The sequence below is a fragment of the Lissotriton helveticus genome, chromosome 5_1, assembly GCF_964261635.1.
Source record: "Lissotriton helveticus chromosome 5_1, aLisHel1.1, whole genome shotgun sequence".
Lineage (NCBI taxonomy): Eukaryota > Metazoa > Chordata > Amphibia > Caudata > Salamandridae > Lissotriton > Lissotriton helveticus.
The window spans coordinates 662569352-662587546 of record NC_136065.1 but is presented as its reverse complement, the minus strand read 5'-3'; the positions used below and the strand labels follow the sequence as shown (position 1 = coordinate 662587546).

The 18195-nt window shown below is 46.0% G+C and overlaps 1 protein-coding gene across 2 annotated transcripts in view; it reads right to left on the bottom strand.

Annotated features, from left to right (window-relative positions):
- SEC31B (SEC31 homolog B, COPII component) overlaps positions 1-18195 on the bottom strand; it is a 1031933-nt gene that overhangs the window by 927242 nt on the left and 86496 nt on the right. The window lies entirely within an intron of this gene.

Below are 18195 nucleotides of genomic sequence, written 5' to 3'. Positions count from 1 at the left end.
AAATTGTAGAGGAAGTAACAATATGTCATATTGGCTGATATTGCCCAGGACAGAAATGATTTAATGAAACTTTATGAAAGAGATTAAGCACTCTATGGGGTAGTTCTACCTCGGTCTCCAAAGGTATGATTGGGAGTTAGAAGGTGCATGGAATACAAATGTAGAGTTCCATTTTGGGCATAATAATGTCGCAAATGTCTATACAATCCTAACCACTTGAAAAATGAGTAGAATCCCTATGGTTAATTTCAGACTGTATAAGCGTGGTAACCTTTTGAGTACGCATAAGTTTGCAACATTGAAAGAAAAGTTCAAGGATTCAGAGAACCTGGGCACTGCTGCTCATTAGATTCCGAAATTTACGGAAATCACTTGTCCAAGAGGTTTAAGAGTACTGACGGTAACTGAAACATTATTATGATGTAGGTGTCATGAAAGTTCTGTTGCATAATGAAGTCTTGAATTCCCAAGTTTAAACAGGTGTCTCATTTACTGCACGAATTGCACTGGTGGCCAGTAGAGAAGAGGATCTCTTTTAAGGCAATGTGCCTTATGCATAAGGCTCTTCACAAGACAGGCCATTTTACTTTCAAGAACAGTTATTGTGATACAGGCCTAGCAGAAGTCTCATATCCAGTTCTGCTTTCATGGTCAGAGTTCCAAGAATTAATAGAGTAAAGTGGGGAGGCAAATGGCTAGCATATATGGGGGGAAGTTATGTAACACCCTTCCTCTGTCTCTCCGCTCACAGTCAGCACTACAGCTATTTAGAAAGCAGCTTAAGACTTGGCTGTTTCCACTTAAGTAGCATGATTACCCAGGTTTGAGTTCTCTCTAAACCTGTGGTACCTTTCTCTCAGTCTGAATCTGCTTAGTGCCAAGCCACCTTCTGGTAATGAGCACTCTATAAAACAACCTCATTCATTCATTCACATAAATCTATTCGCAATCCTAAAAGTCACTATTGCTATTGTTACAATGCTGATTCCAAGAGTTTGGGTGAGGAATTGAATACAGAGGTAAGAGCAGCATGAAAAACTCAGGTTTCATAGTCAAACGTTCTTTTGGTTTCACTCAAAACCAATACAGATGTGCTAAACTTAATAAAATCGTTAACAATTAGGTATTTAAACTATTTTAATAAGAAAAAAAGAGGGGAAAACTCACAAAGAAAGAGCAGGCTAGTAATCTTTGTCCAAATTTGACCATGACAGGCTCAAAAAAAGGTAAGAGGAAAAGGTGTAGGTTTGGCGAAACTAGAAAAGCAGAAATTGGAAATATACGTGGGGTTGGGACAAAGGAGAAGATACACAAAAAGCAGGGAGGGTGTATTACCTGCTGCTCAGCCAGTATGAGTGTGCTGTGTGGAAATGTTGGTGCATGGTGATGCACTGGAATGCTGTGAACCTGTGTGTGTAAGTTGAAGCATGGGCTAAGCAGCAGGGAGGCTTCTACTGAATAAATCATTTTATCTTAATCTACACCTCGGCTTCCAGACATCATTTTCTATTACAACAGAGGGGCAAAAAGAGGAGGGAGTGGTCAAGGAGGGGCAAGCTAGCTAGAGGGACAATTGTGCAGTTATGGGAACATCCCAGTGGGAAGAAACTGTGGGAGGAGTGACAGTTTCCTTAAAGTATGTTTTTTCATCTTTATCACACAGAACCATAATTTCAGGAATATACTTTAGGACGCTGAGATACACCTGAATACGAACAGGTGCTTACTCTTTTCAGCCAAGTATAGAATAAGAAAATGTCTATGGCTTTTCTCAATAGATCGTTAAAAATCTGTTTGTTTTCCTCAAACTATCTGCCCCATCATATATATTACTAGGAAATACTAAGAAATGCATAGACTTTCACATGGTGGGGGCAGAGGAGAGTCGTCAATGTCATCAAGATTAAGTGATCAGATAAGGAATATCTTAACAGAAATTAAGTGATCATACTGAACAATTTTCTTTCGTGTATACATTCTCACCTATCAAAAATAACGCTTTATATTATTTGACATTTGGTCAATTTGCACCTTTATTTACAATTATTTTGCTTGAATAACCTGCCCTTTGTATATTGGTAATTATCAACTTGTAAACTGAGATCTAGGCCTGATCTAGGAGAATGCTATTTAGAACTTTTTTCTGTCTAGAATCTCTGTGCATTACAGAGCGCAGTTTAGTGCAGATAGCTAATATTTACTGTTGTCTAATCACTTTCATCATCTTCAAGTGGCACATTGTTAAAATATAAAGTAACCAGGACAACAGGCCTTAAATAGTGTATCAGCAAGGTACAGAGTAAAGATCAGAGAGATTGCTGCACCAGTGTTTTGAATAATATTTCCTAACAAAGGACCATGTTATGAGTTAGCCCGAAAACAGCCTGATAACCTCTCTAATGCCAACCACCATTCTGCACCCTGTTACCCAAAATTACTGGTATCATGGGTGTCATTTACTCCTCGATGGTGGGGGATTTGAGGTATTTTGCAGAACAACATGTAGGATCCTTTTTTCCACACCAATCAGGCACATTTTTGCCTGGTGTTTCCCCTGGACACTACCTACCAGGCAAAACATCTAGGTGAAAAACACCAGACCTGCTTTCTTCCCACAACTGTTGTATTCCTGATGGGGCTAGTAACATTGATTACCGGTTCTATCAGGAAAAAAATGCACGTAATCAGGGTACGAGTGGTTTTTGTTTTAATTATATAGAAAACAAAACTGAAATAGAAAAATGGGTCACCTGAACACTCTCTCAAATCGCATTCTGTGGAGAAGTGTGGCTCAATGGTTATCGCCATTGTCTAACCCAGGGTGGTGTGGAGTGGAAAAACGATGGATTTGGGCCCAGATCTTTGGACTGGGGTGAATGTGTGACATCGATCCACATTCTGTCCATCATTGTTGTGTTTGCAGTTACCGCTCTAAGTGTACTGGGGATGCTCAGACGTGAGTCCCAGACACTCCACACCACTGGAATCAAGCTAGCCGGGCTGATGAGAGGTGTTACCTCGAAACCGGGCCGGTCCTCGGATGCTTGTTTCCGTTCTGGGAAGGACATGGCTTTTGTAGTTCGGACTGGACTGTTCCCATGGGGCAACAGGGTCAGCGCTGATTTGCATATCGTCATTGTCTAACCCAGGGTGGTGTGGAGTGGAAAAACGATGGATTTGGGCCCAGATCTTTTGACTGGGGTGAATGTGTGACATCGATCCACATTCTGTCCATCATTGTTGTGTTTGCAGTTACCGCTCTCAATGGTTAGAGCGGCAGACCCTGATGCAGAGGTCTGGCCTGGGACCAGGGTTCAATTCCCGCCTCGGTGGGTCTCGGGCTCAATTTCCTCGGACCTGATTATTCTCGCCTCGGTGCCTATTCTAAATATGGGTCCCACGCTGCGACTCTGGGCAATAGCTTGCTTAATCTCCACAACGGCCCCAACAGCGCTGGGATGCCTGGCTTCACCTTGGGGGTGCCCAGGAGTGGGCATTTCACAGGGAAAAGCCAGGAAGGGTTCCACAGCGGTATGCGTATAGCGCCAAGACACTCATGAGTATAAGTGCGCTTTACAAGTACGAATCATTTCATTATAAGATATGTTACCATAAGAGCTGAAAATAAGATCTACTATGTTGCCAAGGTACAAGACAATCTGAGATTATAAAAGTGAATCCCAAATAGTGAATACTTTGTAGTGGGGTAATTGATGATTTCTGAAAGTTGATTTTCCACCCAGGTCCTGAAAGTTTGCTGTTCAACAAAAAGGAGTGTTAAGGGGATAAAAGAGGAATCAAGGGCACTCTCCATTCAACATCAGACTGACCACGACACACCTGACCTGTGATTTAATTTTGTTAAAATACACGTATAGGATGACACGGAAACACCCTCTACGCCGGAACCACAGCCAAGCTACAGAAAAGACTACAACGCATCCAGAACGCCTCCGCCCGACTCATCCTAGACATCCCTCGACGCAGCCACATCTCCGGACACCTGAGGAACCTGCACTGGCTCCACGTCAACAAGAGGATCACGTTCAGGCTCCTCACCCACGCACACAAGTCTCTCCACAACCTGGGCCCCAAGTACCTCAACGACCGCCTGACCTTCCACACGCCCACCCGCCAGCTACGATCCGCTAGCCTCGCCCTCGCCGCCGTACCACGCATCCGAAGAGCCACCGCCGGAGGCAGATCCTTCTCCTACCTGGCGGCCAAGACATGGAACTCCCTCCCCATCCACCTTCGGCTGACCCAGGACCATCTCACCTTCAGGAAACTACTCAAGACCTGGCTGTTCGAGCAGTAGCGCCCCCCTCCCCACAAGCGCCTTGAGACCCCTCCGGGTGAGTAGCGCGCTATACAAGTGTTATGATTGATTGAGTTCATAGGTATATACTAGAACCTACAACAAAGAATATACAGAGTTCCCCGGGCAGAGTCAACTAAATGACTAACGTGAACCTCTCACTCATATTGAGTTCAACAGAAAAAAGTGAATGTTGTGAACCCTTTACGGAATTTGGGGATGCCTCACACAGGTCACCGGTTGGACGACTATTGTCATCCCACCCGGCGATCGTCCAGCGTCATCATCGGTATCCTGCCCCTGCGACAGACTGGCAGTGCAATGCCTGTCGGGCAGCACCGGATGCTGCACTTTGGCGGGGTTCTTTTATTCCTTAGCCAAAGGGTGTGTGAGTGTGAGGGGCCTAAAAAAGTGCAATAGTGAGCGTGAGTGTGGTCTAAAAAAAGTCAGTGGAGTCCATGGGGAAAGGAATTTAATAGTATGGCTCACTGCTTTATTAAAAGGAACGATAAGGGGTATTGAGGCGGGATAAATAAAGTAATCGTGCCTCATTCAACCCTTAGTGAACGTGTGGTCAACATGTTTCTTGCCACTCAGGCAATTCATCAGGACCAAAAAGAAGCTCATATAATTGCTGACAGATCCCTCAGTAATCAGAGGAATCAAGTATACGACCTGGAGTGTGTCGTAGGGACAATCCTTCGTCCAGTCCCTCCCAAGAGCTAGGCAAGGAAAAGGAGAAAGAGTGTTATTAGAGATATAATTGGAACTGTGTCTGTGTACCCCTAGCTATTGTTGAGTTAAGACCAATAACATGCTGGTGATGCATAACGGGGTGTAGATGGGTTAGTGTAGACCCCATCCAGGAGACACTTTTGAGTGAGAGAGACGGTCCAAATCCCTCATGAAAGAGGAATCACCACATTGTATATGTGTAAACAGTGCTCATTAAGCCGGCCTGTGAGATGTGTGCACTGAGAATGACTCGTACAGTGGTCTATCCTCATATGGTCTATCGTGACATGCCATGCCTACATTTCATTTTGAGCAAGCAACTATAAGTGTGCGCATTCACACACGTGAAATTCAAATAAAATTATTTCCAGACAATCAGAAGAAAGAGAACAACATCAACACTCTAGCTCAATAAATCAATGGCCACCGCTAGTTGGCGCCTGTGTGGTGAACAAGCCTTAATGTGAGATATTTAACACACTAGGGACGGTCGCCGTGCAAGCCTTACCCGTGATCCCAAGGTCGGGCAGCTCTCACGCGCTGACCTGGTGGGGCCAGAAATAGGTTACGGAACCTGAAAAGAATCAACAGTGCCGCCAAGTCAGCGCGTTGTTACTTAGCGGGACGGCTCAGCGTCATCTGTGGTCCCGCTGAGGGTCCGCCACGGCGATCAGAAGGGACCGCTCGCGGAGGTCCTCGCATGAATCAGTGCGCCTTACCTGATTATCGCTGGCAGAGGGCGTCTAGTCACCTACCCCTCCCACGTCGGAATTACCGCAGGTCAGCCGGTAGAGTTGCGACCAGCCGCTGCCTCAGATAAGCCCTGAAAGCGCGGGCGCCGTAGGGGCGTATCCTAAGCCTGTTGCTAGGCAACGTGACGCCGGTACAGACAGTGATGATTCCCCCTGGTTGTAGTGAGGAGTGAAATGCGGGAGCCATATTGGAACGGGGAAGTGGTTTAACTCAATGGCTCAAACTCAATGTTGGTGAAGGGGAGATGGGTTCGTGTAGAGAGATACTCTCATCCCGTTTCGAGAACGTGTGGCAACAAGTCTCAGCCAGAACTTGAAGTGACTTAGGGGAGGACAATCAGACCCTAGAGTGAACTATCTAGCCAGCATTGTCCACGGCACCGCATCATTGAGCCCGTGGTCGTCGGTGCGAAGACGATGCACCCATCTCTGCTCCAATCTGAAGAGGGCTTGTTGGTTCATTCCAGGTTGACACTCGAGGACAGTCCAGCGCATATTCTCAGTGGAGTGGTTATATTCTTTACAGTGCTCATAAAGCCTTGTATGTGTTTTTGCACAGCGAATGTTGCTATTATGCTCCCTGATGCGCTCTTTCACCGGGCGCATCGTCATCCCAACGTACAGCATCTTACATGGGCACAGCAGGACATAGATACACCTCGAGCTATTACAATTGGTGTGTTTGTTTATGGTCCAAGTGAAGTCCCCTTGCAGTTCAATAGTTTTCCCCTGGATGGTTTGGGGGCATACTACACATGAGCCACATCTATAATGTCCAGTGACTGGAGGGAGGTCCCATAAGGTCTTGACTGGTCGAGTGCTCGATTTTTTCGGGCGGGTGTGGATCAGCGTGTCTTTCAGGTTCGCTGTCCTCTTGAAGGCAAATCGGGGCCGCGATAATTCCATGCCTGCGGAGTTCAGGATCCCCCAGTGTGAGTTAATAGCCTTTTTAATGAAAGTGGAATGACTGGTGAAAGATGTAACGCAGGTTATGGTGTCGTCTTGTTCTTTTGCGTGCACCTCCAGTAAGGCCTCTCTGTCGTTATTTAATGCTCTTTTAAACGATTTCTTCAACAGTCGTGTGGGGTATCCCCTCTCCTGGAGCTTGTGTTGTAGAATCCGAGCCTCATGTTTGTAATTCTGGACAGAGCTACAGTTTCTCCGTATGCGAAGGAATTGCCCGAAGGGCAAATTATCCCTCAAGGCTTTTGTGTGGTGGCTTTGATAGAGGAGTAAACTGTTTCTGTCAGTGTCCTTTTTGTAAAGGGAAGTACTAATTGTTTTTTGCAGAAGGCTTCGCAGCTCAGATATGAATCTCAGCTGTATCATCAGGTCCGTGGGACCTCTATGGGTTCGACATTTGCGCCGAGCCTGGCATGCATTTATATGGCTTCGTTTGAAAAGAATCACATTTACCCTCCAGATCACAACCCATACAGAGAGAATCTTACTCTCTGGCGTCGCTACATCGACGACATTCTGATCTTCTGGAAGGGGGACCGACCTAGCTGCGAAGCCTTCTGCAAATGGATTAATCAACAAGACCCATTCCTGAAGTTCACGGGCACCATCTCCGAATCATCGATACCTTTCCTTGACTTAACCATCTGCTTGGAAACAGAAACAATTAGTACTTCCCTTTACAAAAAGGACACTGACAGAAACAGTTTACTCCTCTATCAAAGCCACCACACAAAAGCCTTGAGGGATAATTTGCCCTTCGGGCAATTCCTTCGCATACGGAGAAACTGTAGCTCTGTCCAGAATTACAAACATGAGGCTCGGATTCTACAACACAAGCTCCAGGAGAGGGGATACCCCACACGACTGTTGAAGAAATCGTTTAAAAGAGCATTAAATAACGACAGAGAGGCCTTACTGGAGGTGCACGCAAAAGAACAAGACGACACCATAACCTGCGTTACATCTTTCACCAGTCATTCCACTTTCATTAAAAAGGCTATTAACTCACACTGGGGGATCCTGAACTCCGCAGGCATGGAATTATCGCGGCCCCGATTTGCCTTCAAGAGGACAGCGAACCTGAAAGACACGCTGATCCACACCCGCCCGAAAAAATCGAGCACTCGACCAGTCAAGACCTTATGGGACCTCCCTCCAGTCACTGGACATTATAGATGTGGCTCATGTGTAGTATGCCCCCAAACCATCCAGGGGAAAACTATTGAACTGCAAGGGGACTTCACTTGGACCATAAACAAACACACCAATTGTAATAGCTCGAGGTGTATCTATGTCCTGCTGTGCCCATGTAAGATGCTGTACGTTGGGATGACGATGCGCCCGGTGAAAGAGCGCATCAGGGAGCATAATAGCAACATTCGCTGTGCAAAAACACATACAAGGCTTTATGAGCACTGTAAAGAATATAACCACTCCACTGAGAATATGCGCTGGACTGTCCTCGAGTGTCAACCTGGAATGAACCAACAAGCCCTCTTCAGATTGGAGCAGAGATGGGTGCATCGTCTTCGCACCGACGACCACGGGCTCAATGATGCGGTGCCGTGGACAATGCTGGCTAGATAGTTCACTCTAGGGTCTGATTGTCCTCCCCTAAGTCACTTCAAGTTCTGGCTGAGACTTGTTGCCACACGTTCTCGAAACGGGATGAGAGTATCTCTCTACACGAACCCATCTCCCCTTCACCAACATTGAGTTTGAGCCATTGAGTTAAACCACTTCCCCGTTCCAATATGGCTCCCGCATTTCACTCCTCACTACAACCAGGGGGAATCATCACTGTCTGTACCGGCGTCACGTTGCCTAGCAACAGGCTTAGGATACGCCCCTACGGCGCCCGCGCTTTCAGGGCTTATCTGAGGCAGCGGCTGGTCGCAACTCTACCGGCTGACCTGCGGTAATTCCGACGTGGGAGGGGTAGGTGACTAGACGCCCTCTGCCAGCGATAATCAGGTAAGGCGCACTGATTCATGCGAGGACCTCCGCGAGCGGTCCCTTCTGATCGCCGTGGCGGACCCTCAGCGGGACCACAGATGACGCTGAGCCGTCCCGCTAAGTAACAACGCGCTGACTTGGCGGCACTGTTGATTCTTTTCAGGTTCCGTAACCTATTTCTGGCCCCACCAGGTCAGCGCGTGAGAGCTGCCCGACCTTGGGATCACGGGTAAGGCTTGCACGGCGACCGTCCCTAGTGTGTTAAATATCTCACATTAAGGCTTGTTCACCACACAGGCGCCAACTAGCGGTGGCCATTGATTTATTGAGCTAGAGTGTTGATGTTGTTCTCTTTCTTCTGATTGTCTGGAAATAATTTTATTTGAATTTCACGTGTGTGAATGCGCACACTTATAGTTGCTTGCTCAAAATGAAATGTAGGCATGGCATGTCACGATAGACCATATGAGGATAGACCACTGTACGAGTCATTCTCAGTGCACACATCTCACAGGCCGGCTTAATGAGCACTGTTTACACATATACAATGTGGTGATTCCTCTTTCATGAGGGATTTGGACCGTCTCTCTCACTCAAAAGTGTCTCCTGGATGGGGTCTACACTAACCCATCTACACCCCGTTATGCATCACCAGCATGTTATTGGTCTTAACTCAACAATAGCTAGGGGTACACAGACACAGTTCCAATTATATCTCTAATAACACTCTTTCTCCTTTTCCTTGCCTAGCTCTTGGGAGGGACTGGACGAAGGATTGTCCCTACGACACACTCCAGGTCGTATACTTGATTCCTCTGATTACTGAGGGATCTGTCAGCAATTATATGAGCTTCTTTTTGGTCCTGATGAATTGCCTGAGTGGCAAGAAACATGTTGACCACACGTTCACTAAGGGTTGAATGAGGCACGATTACTTTATTTATCCCGCCTCAATACCCCTTATCGTTCCTTTTAATAAAGCAGTGAGCCATACTATTAAATTCCTTTCCCCATGGACTCCACTGACTTTTTTTAGACCACACTCACGCTCACTATTGCACTTTTTTAGGCCCCTCACACTCACACACCCTTTGGCTAAGGAATAAAAGAACCCCGCCAAAGTGCAGCATCCGGTGCTGCCCGACAGGCATTGCACTGCCAGTCTGTCGCAGGGGCAGGATACCGATGATGACGCTGGACGATCGCCGGGTGGGATGACAATAGTCGTCCAACCGGTGACCTGTGTGAGGCATCCCCAAATTCCGTAAAGGGTTCACAACATTCACTTTTTTCTGTTGAACTCAATATGAGTGAGAGGTTCACGTTAGTCATTTAGTTGACTCTGCCCGGGGAACTCTGTATATTCTTTGTTGTTGGTACTTTCTGGGACACATACATTGGACCCCGCTAAAAATTGTCCTAATTTTATGATTCCCCCTTGTTGATACAATATACTAGAACCTCCCTTGCTTTAAGCAGTGGGGACCCAAGAAGCAGTGACTCGATATGTAGTGTGCGACAAGGGCTTCTAAACGTGTTTCTGCAAGTTTGCATCAATACGAAAAGGTTTCCTTGCTGTATCAGGAGATTAGCTTTTATTAACCAATCGCCTAGGGTAGATGAAAACAATTCGTTTTCACAGGTAAACAATTACCACTGCCATGTACTTTGAGAAGGTGAAGGAGCTAACTAAATGTTGAAGGGGACAACTTTGAAGCAGTGATGTTTTTCTACCACAAATCTTAAGAATTTCCAGTGTTTAGGATTGGATTGTGGAACTATGCACTTTGAAGATCTATCATGCACATCCAATCCCCTTGATGGAATTGCGGGTAGATTTGGTGGAAGGCCATGAGCATGAACCATTAGATCTGAAGCTATTTGTTTGTCAGACTAGTATTGAGAATGGGTCTCAATTCTTGTTTAGGGCCTTCCTTTTTTACCAGAAAGCAAAGGGAATAAATTCCTGTTCCTTTTAGATAAGAAGGTACTTCCACCACCGGACTCTTTTGAAGTAGGGTGTTCACTCCTTGCGAAGCGAGTCTTAACGATAATGAATGCAATTCTTTGGTGGGATAGTAGGTGGAGGAGATTATAACTTGAGAGAATATCCATACGGAACAATATTGAAGATTCACGTGTCTTATGTTATGCTTTCCCACTCCTGGAGAATACTCGAAATGCTTCTCCCCACTGCAGAAGCAGATGGTGGAAAGGGAAGGAATACTTCATGGTTTCTGTAGTGGTTTCCCTAGAGCGGCTGCTGTTTGTTGGCCTACTCTGCCTCCAGAAGGTCTTCTGAGATGATATGGCCCCCTTTGCTGCTGCTGTTGTTGCTGCCTTTGAGGGGTTTGAACCCTCTGGGGGAATTACCCTATATCATAAAGCTTGTCGTGTCTTTTGTATTCTTTTCAAGAATAACAGCTTTTAGTGTGTCTATTTCGGTTTTCATTCCAGTTTTATCATCATCCTAATAAGATCTGAAAAGTGAATTATGTGGAAAAAAGGAACGTTCATAATGCTTTGCTGTGCTGTGCTTCTGGTTTCAGGCCTGTCAATCTTAACCAGGCACTGCATCTGAGGGAAATTCCATGGCAATAACCAGGGGCCGTAAGGTGGGAAGTGTCTGCTGCTGCACTTATAACCATATTCCACACCATTAGGCCCTCTTTCTTAGGTCTCCATGATGTTCTGTCTGTCTTCCTTTGCCAGGTTTTCTGTGAATCTTTGCAGCGAGTGCCACAGAAATGTATCTTATTGGCCTAACAAAGCAATAGTACATGCACCTTTTCTTTTTAAAGATAATTTTATTTACATTTTATTATTTGTTATCTTACAATCCACATTTTGTGCCATTTGTAGTCCTGATACAGTCCATAATTTTTTTTTGCTTTTCGTAAGGAGGGTATAGGAGTAGAACAGCAGTGGACAAATAGATTTATTTATTTGAAAAGTTTTATAAAGCGCGAACATGACCCTTACGGGTATCAGAGCGCTGTACAAAGTGGCGGAAGCAAGAGTAAAACAACACAATGGAACAAATGAGGTAGTTAAATAACCACAAGGGCAAACAAAGGGGTGAACAATCAAGGGCAAGGAGAGTCAGCCAGTCCGGGGGGACCTGTACAGTTTCAGAAGGTCAATAGAACAAGATAACAAGTGAAAGGAAAGCATATTATAATTCGAACAAGCAGTGTAAAAGAGTGTCAAACCCGGAGAAAGAGGAGGCTTGAGAAGGTAATAAGATTAATGCTGTTGATGTTCACTCAAGATTAGCCATTTGACATGTTTCTTGAAAGATGCAGTGGATGGGTTGGATCTGATCTCGGGAGGAAGAGCATTCCGAATTATTGGAGCAAGACCAGAGAAAGCACGATTGTAAGTTCTTTTCCTTTTGAATATGGGAGGTTTCAACGGTAGGGTGGTCGAGCTTCTCAAGTTCCGACTCGAGCCAGATAATTCAAGCTTTTTTGCAAGGTAAACTGAGGTGTTGTAATGAATAGCTTTATGCATCAGGCAAGCTACCTTGAAACGCATCCTAGCTTAGATAGACGGCCAATTTAGTTGAATTAGGTCTGGCGTGATGTGTTCATGCTTTCTGGAGCCTGTGATGAGCCTGGCGGATGAGTTTAGAGTGGCTCTAAGCAGAGCCAAACTAGTTTTAGGTAGCGCAGCAAGAGTCACCAAACCATATTCAAGTTGAGAGATAACTAAGGATTGTACTGCAAGCTGGATGACCTCGGGCAGAAAGAAAGGCTTGATTTTCTTAAGGGTGTTGAGCTGAAGAATTTCTCCCCAGATATATGGTCAGGTAACTATCCGAGCTTCCTTCTTAGGCATCGTACCCGTCTGCATAATCAATTTTTCTCTTCTGTGATTTGATCTCATGTTCCTTGTGTAACAGTTGAACGTGTGGGACGTGTTGTGTGTTGGTTGCTAGTATCCCATATCTGTATCGCTCTATATCTCATATACATTTGTATTTTCCTCTTTTTTTTTAAAGAAAGTACTCTCTCACAGTGAAAGATAAAAAAAAAGCCAACTGCTTCAACTTGGGATCAACACTAAAATCGGTCTACAGATTCCTGTTCTGTGCAAGGTTCTAGTCTAGTCGCATAGGAACGGTTTCACGGGGTGTTGCGGGTAGACGGGTGGGGGGGCGAAGGTTTATAACTCCTACAATTGTCTTCCAGTACGTCTGAAGTGCCGGACAGTACCACAACGTGTGTACATTTTGCATCTAGTTCTGAGCCTCGGGCACATTTCTGGGCACCTTTCCCGTACATGACGTTTAGTCTGTTTGATGTTAGATACGTCATGTGTATTATATTGAACTGTATGAGTTTGAAGTTAGCGTTCCTCGATATCTTATTTGGGCTCCCTAACACTTTCTTCCATTCTGCCCTAGTCAGTGACCTCACAACCAGGTTCTCCCATTTCTCCTGTACATGAGACAGGGGCATCTCCGTCAATTCCGTTATCGCTGCATATAGCCATTTCACTAAATGTCTAACTGAGCCCAAGGTCACAATTGCTTGGAGGGCTGTGTGTGTGCTGGGTTCATCCGTGTTTTTACCCCATAGTACTGTCAGTGTCACCCGGACTGCGTGATATTTTAAGAATTGCCCTGGCTATAATTCATGATATTCTAAAAAGTCTGCTAGTGGGAGCAATCCTCCGTCTTGGTAGCAGTCCCCAACTGTGGTCACTCTTGTCTGACTCTCGTCCCATCCCCACAACTGTTCTCGAGTGAAGGGGTGGGCCCAAACCCATCCGTGGTAGTCCCATAATTGGCAGATCAGGTGCATAAAGTGGTGTTCCTGCCGCTCGTCGTGTACATCTTTCCCAGCATGCCAATGCCACTTTAAGCAAAATTCCCATATTTTTAATCTTGTGTTTGGGGTTTAACATCCTTGTAAGTAGTGTCCCCCGGGAGGACCGTTCGGGAAGTGCCAGTGTCTCTAACCCCTTCCCTTCTACCCACTGGGCCAGCCATTAGAGTTGTGCTGCTAAGTGGTATGCCTAAATATCCGGCGCACCCAGCCCCAGCCCCCCCCCCCCGGCAGTTCGGGCTGGACTGGTCAAATTGATTTGCATATGGCCATGTCTGAACTGGGGTGGGGGAGTGAGCTGAAGAAAGATGATGGATTAAACCCAGATCAGTTGACTGGGGGTGAGTGCTTGCATTGTTCAACGGTAAACAACCATTACCACAAATCTTTTATGCCGCATACCATCACCCCGCATACCTTGACAACGCATCTACCATGACTCCGCAGAGCCATTACAATGCATTGCCTTACATTTTATATATGCTTTTACCACGCATGCTTTTACAACAAAATTAGTTGTAAATGCATGAATGGTAAAAGCGTATGTCTTTGAAATGCAAGTATAAAGTAAGTATAGGGTTTGGTGTGTAGGGATATATGTTATGGGGGTTCAGAGGTAATTTTAGGGTTATGTGTATGTTTGGGTTTTGGGGTGCTGGAGTATTTTTAGTGTGGGTTTTAGGGTGTGGGGGGTAATTTTAGGGATCAGGGTGCGTTTTGGGGTACTGGGGTATTTTTAGGGACCAGGGTGGATTAGGGTTTTGGGGTGTAGGGGGTATTTTTAGTGTTCAGGGTGCGTTTAGGGTTTTGGGGTGCAGGGGTATTTTTGGGGTTCAGGGTGTATTTAGGTTTAGGGGTGCTGGGGTAATTTTACGGATCAAGGTGTGTTAGGGTTTTGGGGTGCAGGGGTATTTTTGGAGTACAGGGTGTGTTTAGGTTTTGGGGTGCAGGGGTAATTTTAGGGTTCAGGGTAAGTTTTAGTTTTGGGGTACTGGGGTATTGTTAGGGGTCAGGGTGGGTTAAGGTTTTGGGGTGTAGGGGATATTTTTAGGGTTCAGGGTGCGTTTAAGGTTTTGGGATGCAAGGGTATTTTGGGGGTTCAGGGTGCGTTTAGGGTTTAGGGGTCCAGGGGTAATTTTGGGGTTCAGGGTTCAAGGTTTTGGGGTACAGGGGTATTTTTGGGGTTCAGGGTGTGTTTAGGGTTTTGGGTGCAGGGGTATTTTTGGGGTTCAGGATGCGTTTAGATTTTGGGGAGCAGGGGTTATTTTTGGGGTTCAGGGTGCATTTAGGTTTTGGGGTGCAGGGGTAATTTTGCCCATCAGGGTGGGTTAGGGTTTTGTGGTGCAGGGGTATTTTTGGGGTTCAGGGTGCATTTAGGTTTTGTGGTGCAGGGGTATTTTTGGGGTTCAGGGATGCGTTTAGTTTTTGGGGTGTAGGGGATATTTTTAGGGTTCAGGGTGCGTTTAAGGTTTTGGGGTGCAGGGGTATTTTTGGGGTTCAGGGTGAGTTTAGGTTTTGGGGTGCAGGAGTATTTTTGGGGTTCAGAGTGCGTTTAAGGTATGGGATGCAAGGGTATTTTTGGGGTTCAGGGTGCATTTAGGGGTGCTGGGGTAATTTTAGGGTTCAGGGTGTGTTTAGGGTTTTGGGGTCCAGGGGTAATTTTGGGGTTCAGGGTTCAAGGTTTTGGGGTACAGGGGTATTTTTGGGGTTCAGGGTGCGTTTAGGGTTTTGGGGTATTTTTGGGGTTCAGGGTGAGTTTAGGTTTTGGGGTGCAGGGGTATTTTTGGGGTTCAGAGTGCGTTTAAGGTATGGGGTGCAGGGGTATTTTTGGGGTTCAGGGTGTGTTTAGGTTTAGGGGTGCTGGGGTAATTTTACAGATCAAGGTGTGTTAGGGTTTTGGGGTGCAGGGGTATTTTTGGAGTACAGGGTGTGTTTAGGTTTTGGGGTGCAGGGGTAATTTTAGGGTTCAGGGTAAGTTTTAGTTTTGGGGTACTGGGGTATTGTTAGGGGTCAGGGTTGGTTAAGGTTTTGGGGTGTAGGGGATATTTTTAGGGTTCAGGGTGCGTTTAAGGTTTTGGGATGCAAGGGTATTTTTGGGGTTCAGGGTGCATTTAGGGGTGCTGGGGTAATTTTAGGGTTCAGGGTGTGTTTAGGGTTTTGGGTCCAGGGGTAATTTTGGGGTTCAGGGTTCAAGGTTTTGAGGTACAGGGGTATTTTTGGGGTTCAGGGTGCGTTTAGGGTTTTGGGTGCAGGGGTATTTTTGGGGTTCAGGATGCGTTTAGATTTTGGGGAGCAGGGGTTATTTTTGGGGTTCAGGGTGCATTTAGGTTTTGGGGTGCAGGGGTAATTTTGGCCATCAGGGTGGGTTAGGGTTTTGTGGTGCAGAGGTATTTTTGGGGTTCAGGGTGCCTTTAGGTTTTGGGGTGCCGGGGTAATTTTGGGGTTCAGGGATGCGTTTAGGTTTTGGGGTGTAGGGGGAATTTTTAGAGTTCAGGGTGTGTTGGGGTGCAGTGGTATTTTTGGGGTTCAGGGTGCGTTTAGGTTTTGAAGTGCAGGAGTATTTTTGGGGTTCAGAGTGCGTTTAAGGTATGGGGTGCAGGGGTATTTTTGGGGTTCAGGGGTCGTTTAAGGTTTTGGGGTAGAGGGGTATTTTCGGGGTTCAGGGTGCGTTTAAATTTTGGGTTGCAGGGGTAATTTTAGAGGTCAGGGTGGTTTAGGATTTTGGGTTTTGTGGTGTAGGGTGAGATTTTAGCGTTCAGGGTGCGTTTAAGGTTTTGGGGTTCAGGGTGTGTTAGGGTTTTGGGGTGGTGGAGTATTTTTGGGGTTCAGGGTGGGTTTAGTTATATATATATATTTTTTTTTACATTAATTTAAAAAAACAATATATACATGTAAAGCACTTTTACACAGTTTATGACTTCACATGCATTTTGCGTTGTAAAGGCATGCGTGGTAAAGTCATATGAGGAGTGAAAGTTTGCGGGGTGATGGTATCACGGAGCAATTGCATTTTCGTTGTGAAAAATGTGGAGTAATGGTATGTGGGGTGAAAGTATGCAGGATAACATCATATATTCTTGTTCAACACTCCGTCCACCATCCCCTTTGGTTTTGCTTTGTTCGCCCTAAGTTGGCAGGGTCCCTTGCTCACTTTGCCACTGAATTCAAGCTAGCCTGGCTGATGACGGCTGATTAGCCAGAAAGCGGTCCCAGGATGCTTGTTTCCGGTCCAGGGAAGACATGGCTTGGTAGTTTGGGCTGGACTGTTCCCATGAGGTACAGGGTCAGACTGATTTGCATATGGCCATGTCTGAACTGGGGTGGCGGAGTGAGCTAAAGAATAAGGATGGATTAAACCCAGATCAGTTGACTGGGCGTGAGTACTTGCATTGTTCAACACTCCATCCATCATCTCCTTTGGTTTTTCTTTGTTCCCCCTTTGTGATGGGCTGTCGCAAGACTTTGAGGGATACCCTACTTTGCCCCTTATCCCAAACCAATTCCCTCAGCAAGGCGTCCATGTCTTTGAACCATTTTTTGGGACCACCACTTAGAGCTTGACGAAGTAATATAGTAGCCATGGCAGCACCACCATTCTGGAAAGTGCTAGTCTGGCCATGACTGAGAGTTTAAGTGATCTCCAAAAGGACACATTTGTCTTTAGTGCTCTGACTGCTGTGCCCAGATTCCCCACTAGCAGGTCTATTTGTTTATGGAACACCCAAAAGCCTAAGTATTTAAAAGGAACTTGGGTTTATGTTGGTCCTGCTGGGAGGTCTAGTGACCTTGCTGGAAATATGTTGGTCTTCCAGGTGTTGACTCGAATCTCCGAAAGTGCAGCGAATTCCTCTGTACCCGCATCACCTTTACTATGCCCCGTGGTCCATCTCGTGTGTATAGCAGACTATCATCTGCATACAATGATATTATATGTACCTTTCCATCTATCTTTATTCCATGGTCCCTGCCTTCCTGCCTGAAGCGTTCTGCTAGCGGTTCCATCACAAGTGCAAAGAGCAGTGGCAATAGCGGACAACCCTGTCGAGTTCCTTGATATATAGAGTAGGGTGCAGACACCGTAGCCATTGGATTCAAGTACAAAAAGCAGACCCAGCACAGGCATCCATCACCTAGTGCCATTCTTTTCATTGCTTGTAGCAAAAAGTCCCATCCTAATGAATCGAAAGCTTTTCCTAAACCTAACGCCATCACTACAGCCTCAGGGTACTTCGCCAACTCTTTATGGAATAATACATGGTATAGCCTCCTTAGATTGCTAGAGGTTGACCTCGTCAGGATAAACCCGTTTTGGTCTGTATGGACCAGTCGTTGCATTTGCGGTAGAAGTCTGGTTGCTAACACCTTGCTAAGTATTTTAAAGTCGAGATTCAGCATGGATAGGGGACGAAGTCTGCCACACACGTAGAGTCCGACTTGGATTTGGGCAGTGGAGCCATTAGTGCTTCCCTAGAGGAGGCAGGGAGATGGTTAGCCTGTAGGGCATCTGCGTACATCTTCTCTAGTTGTGGGGCCAAGAGGTCCACATAAGTGTGGTAAAACTCGGCCGGTAGGCTGTCCGTCCCTTGAGTTTTCCCTCTGGCCATCTTCCTAATTGCTGCTCTGAGTTGCTGCGTGGTAA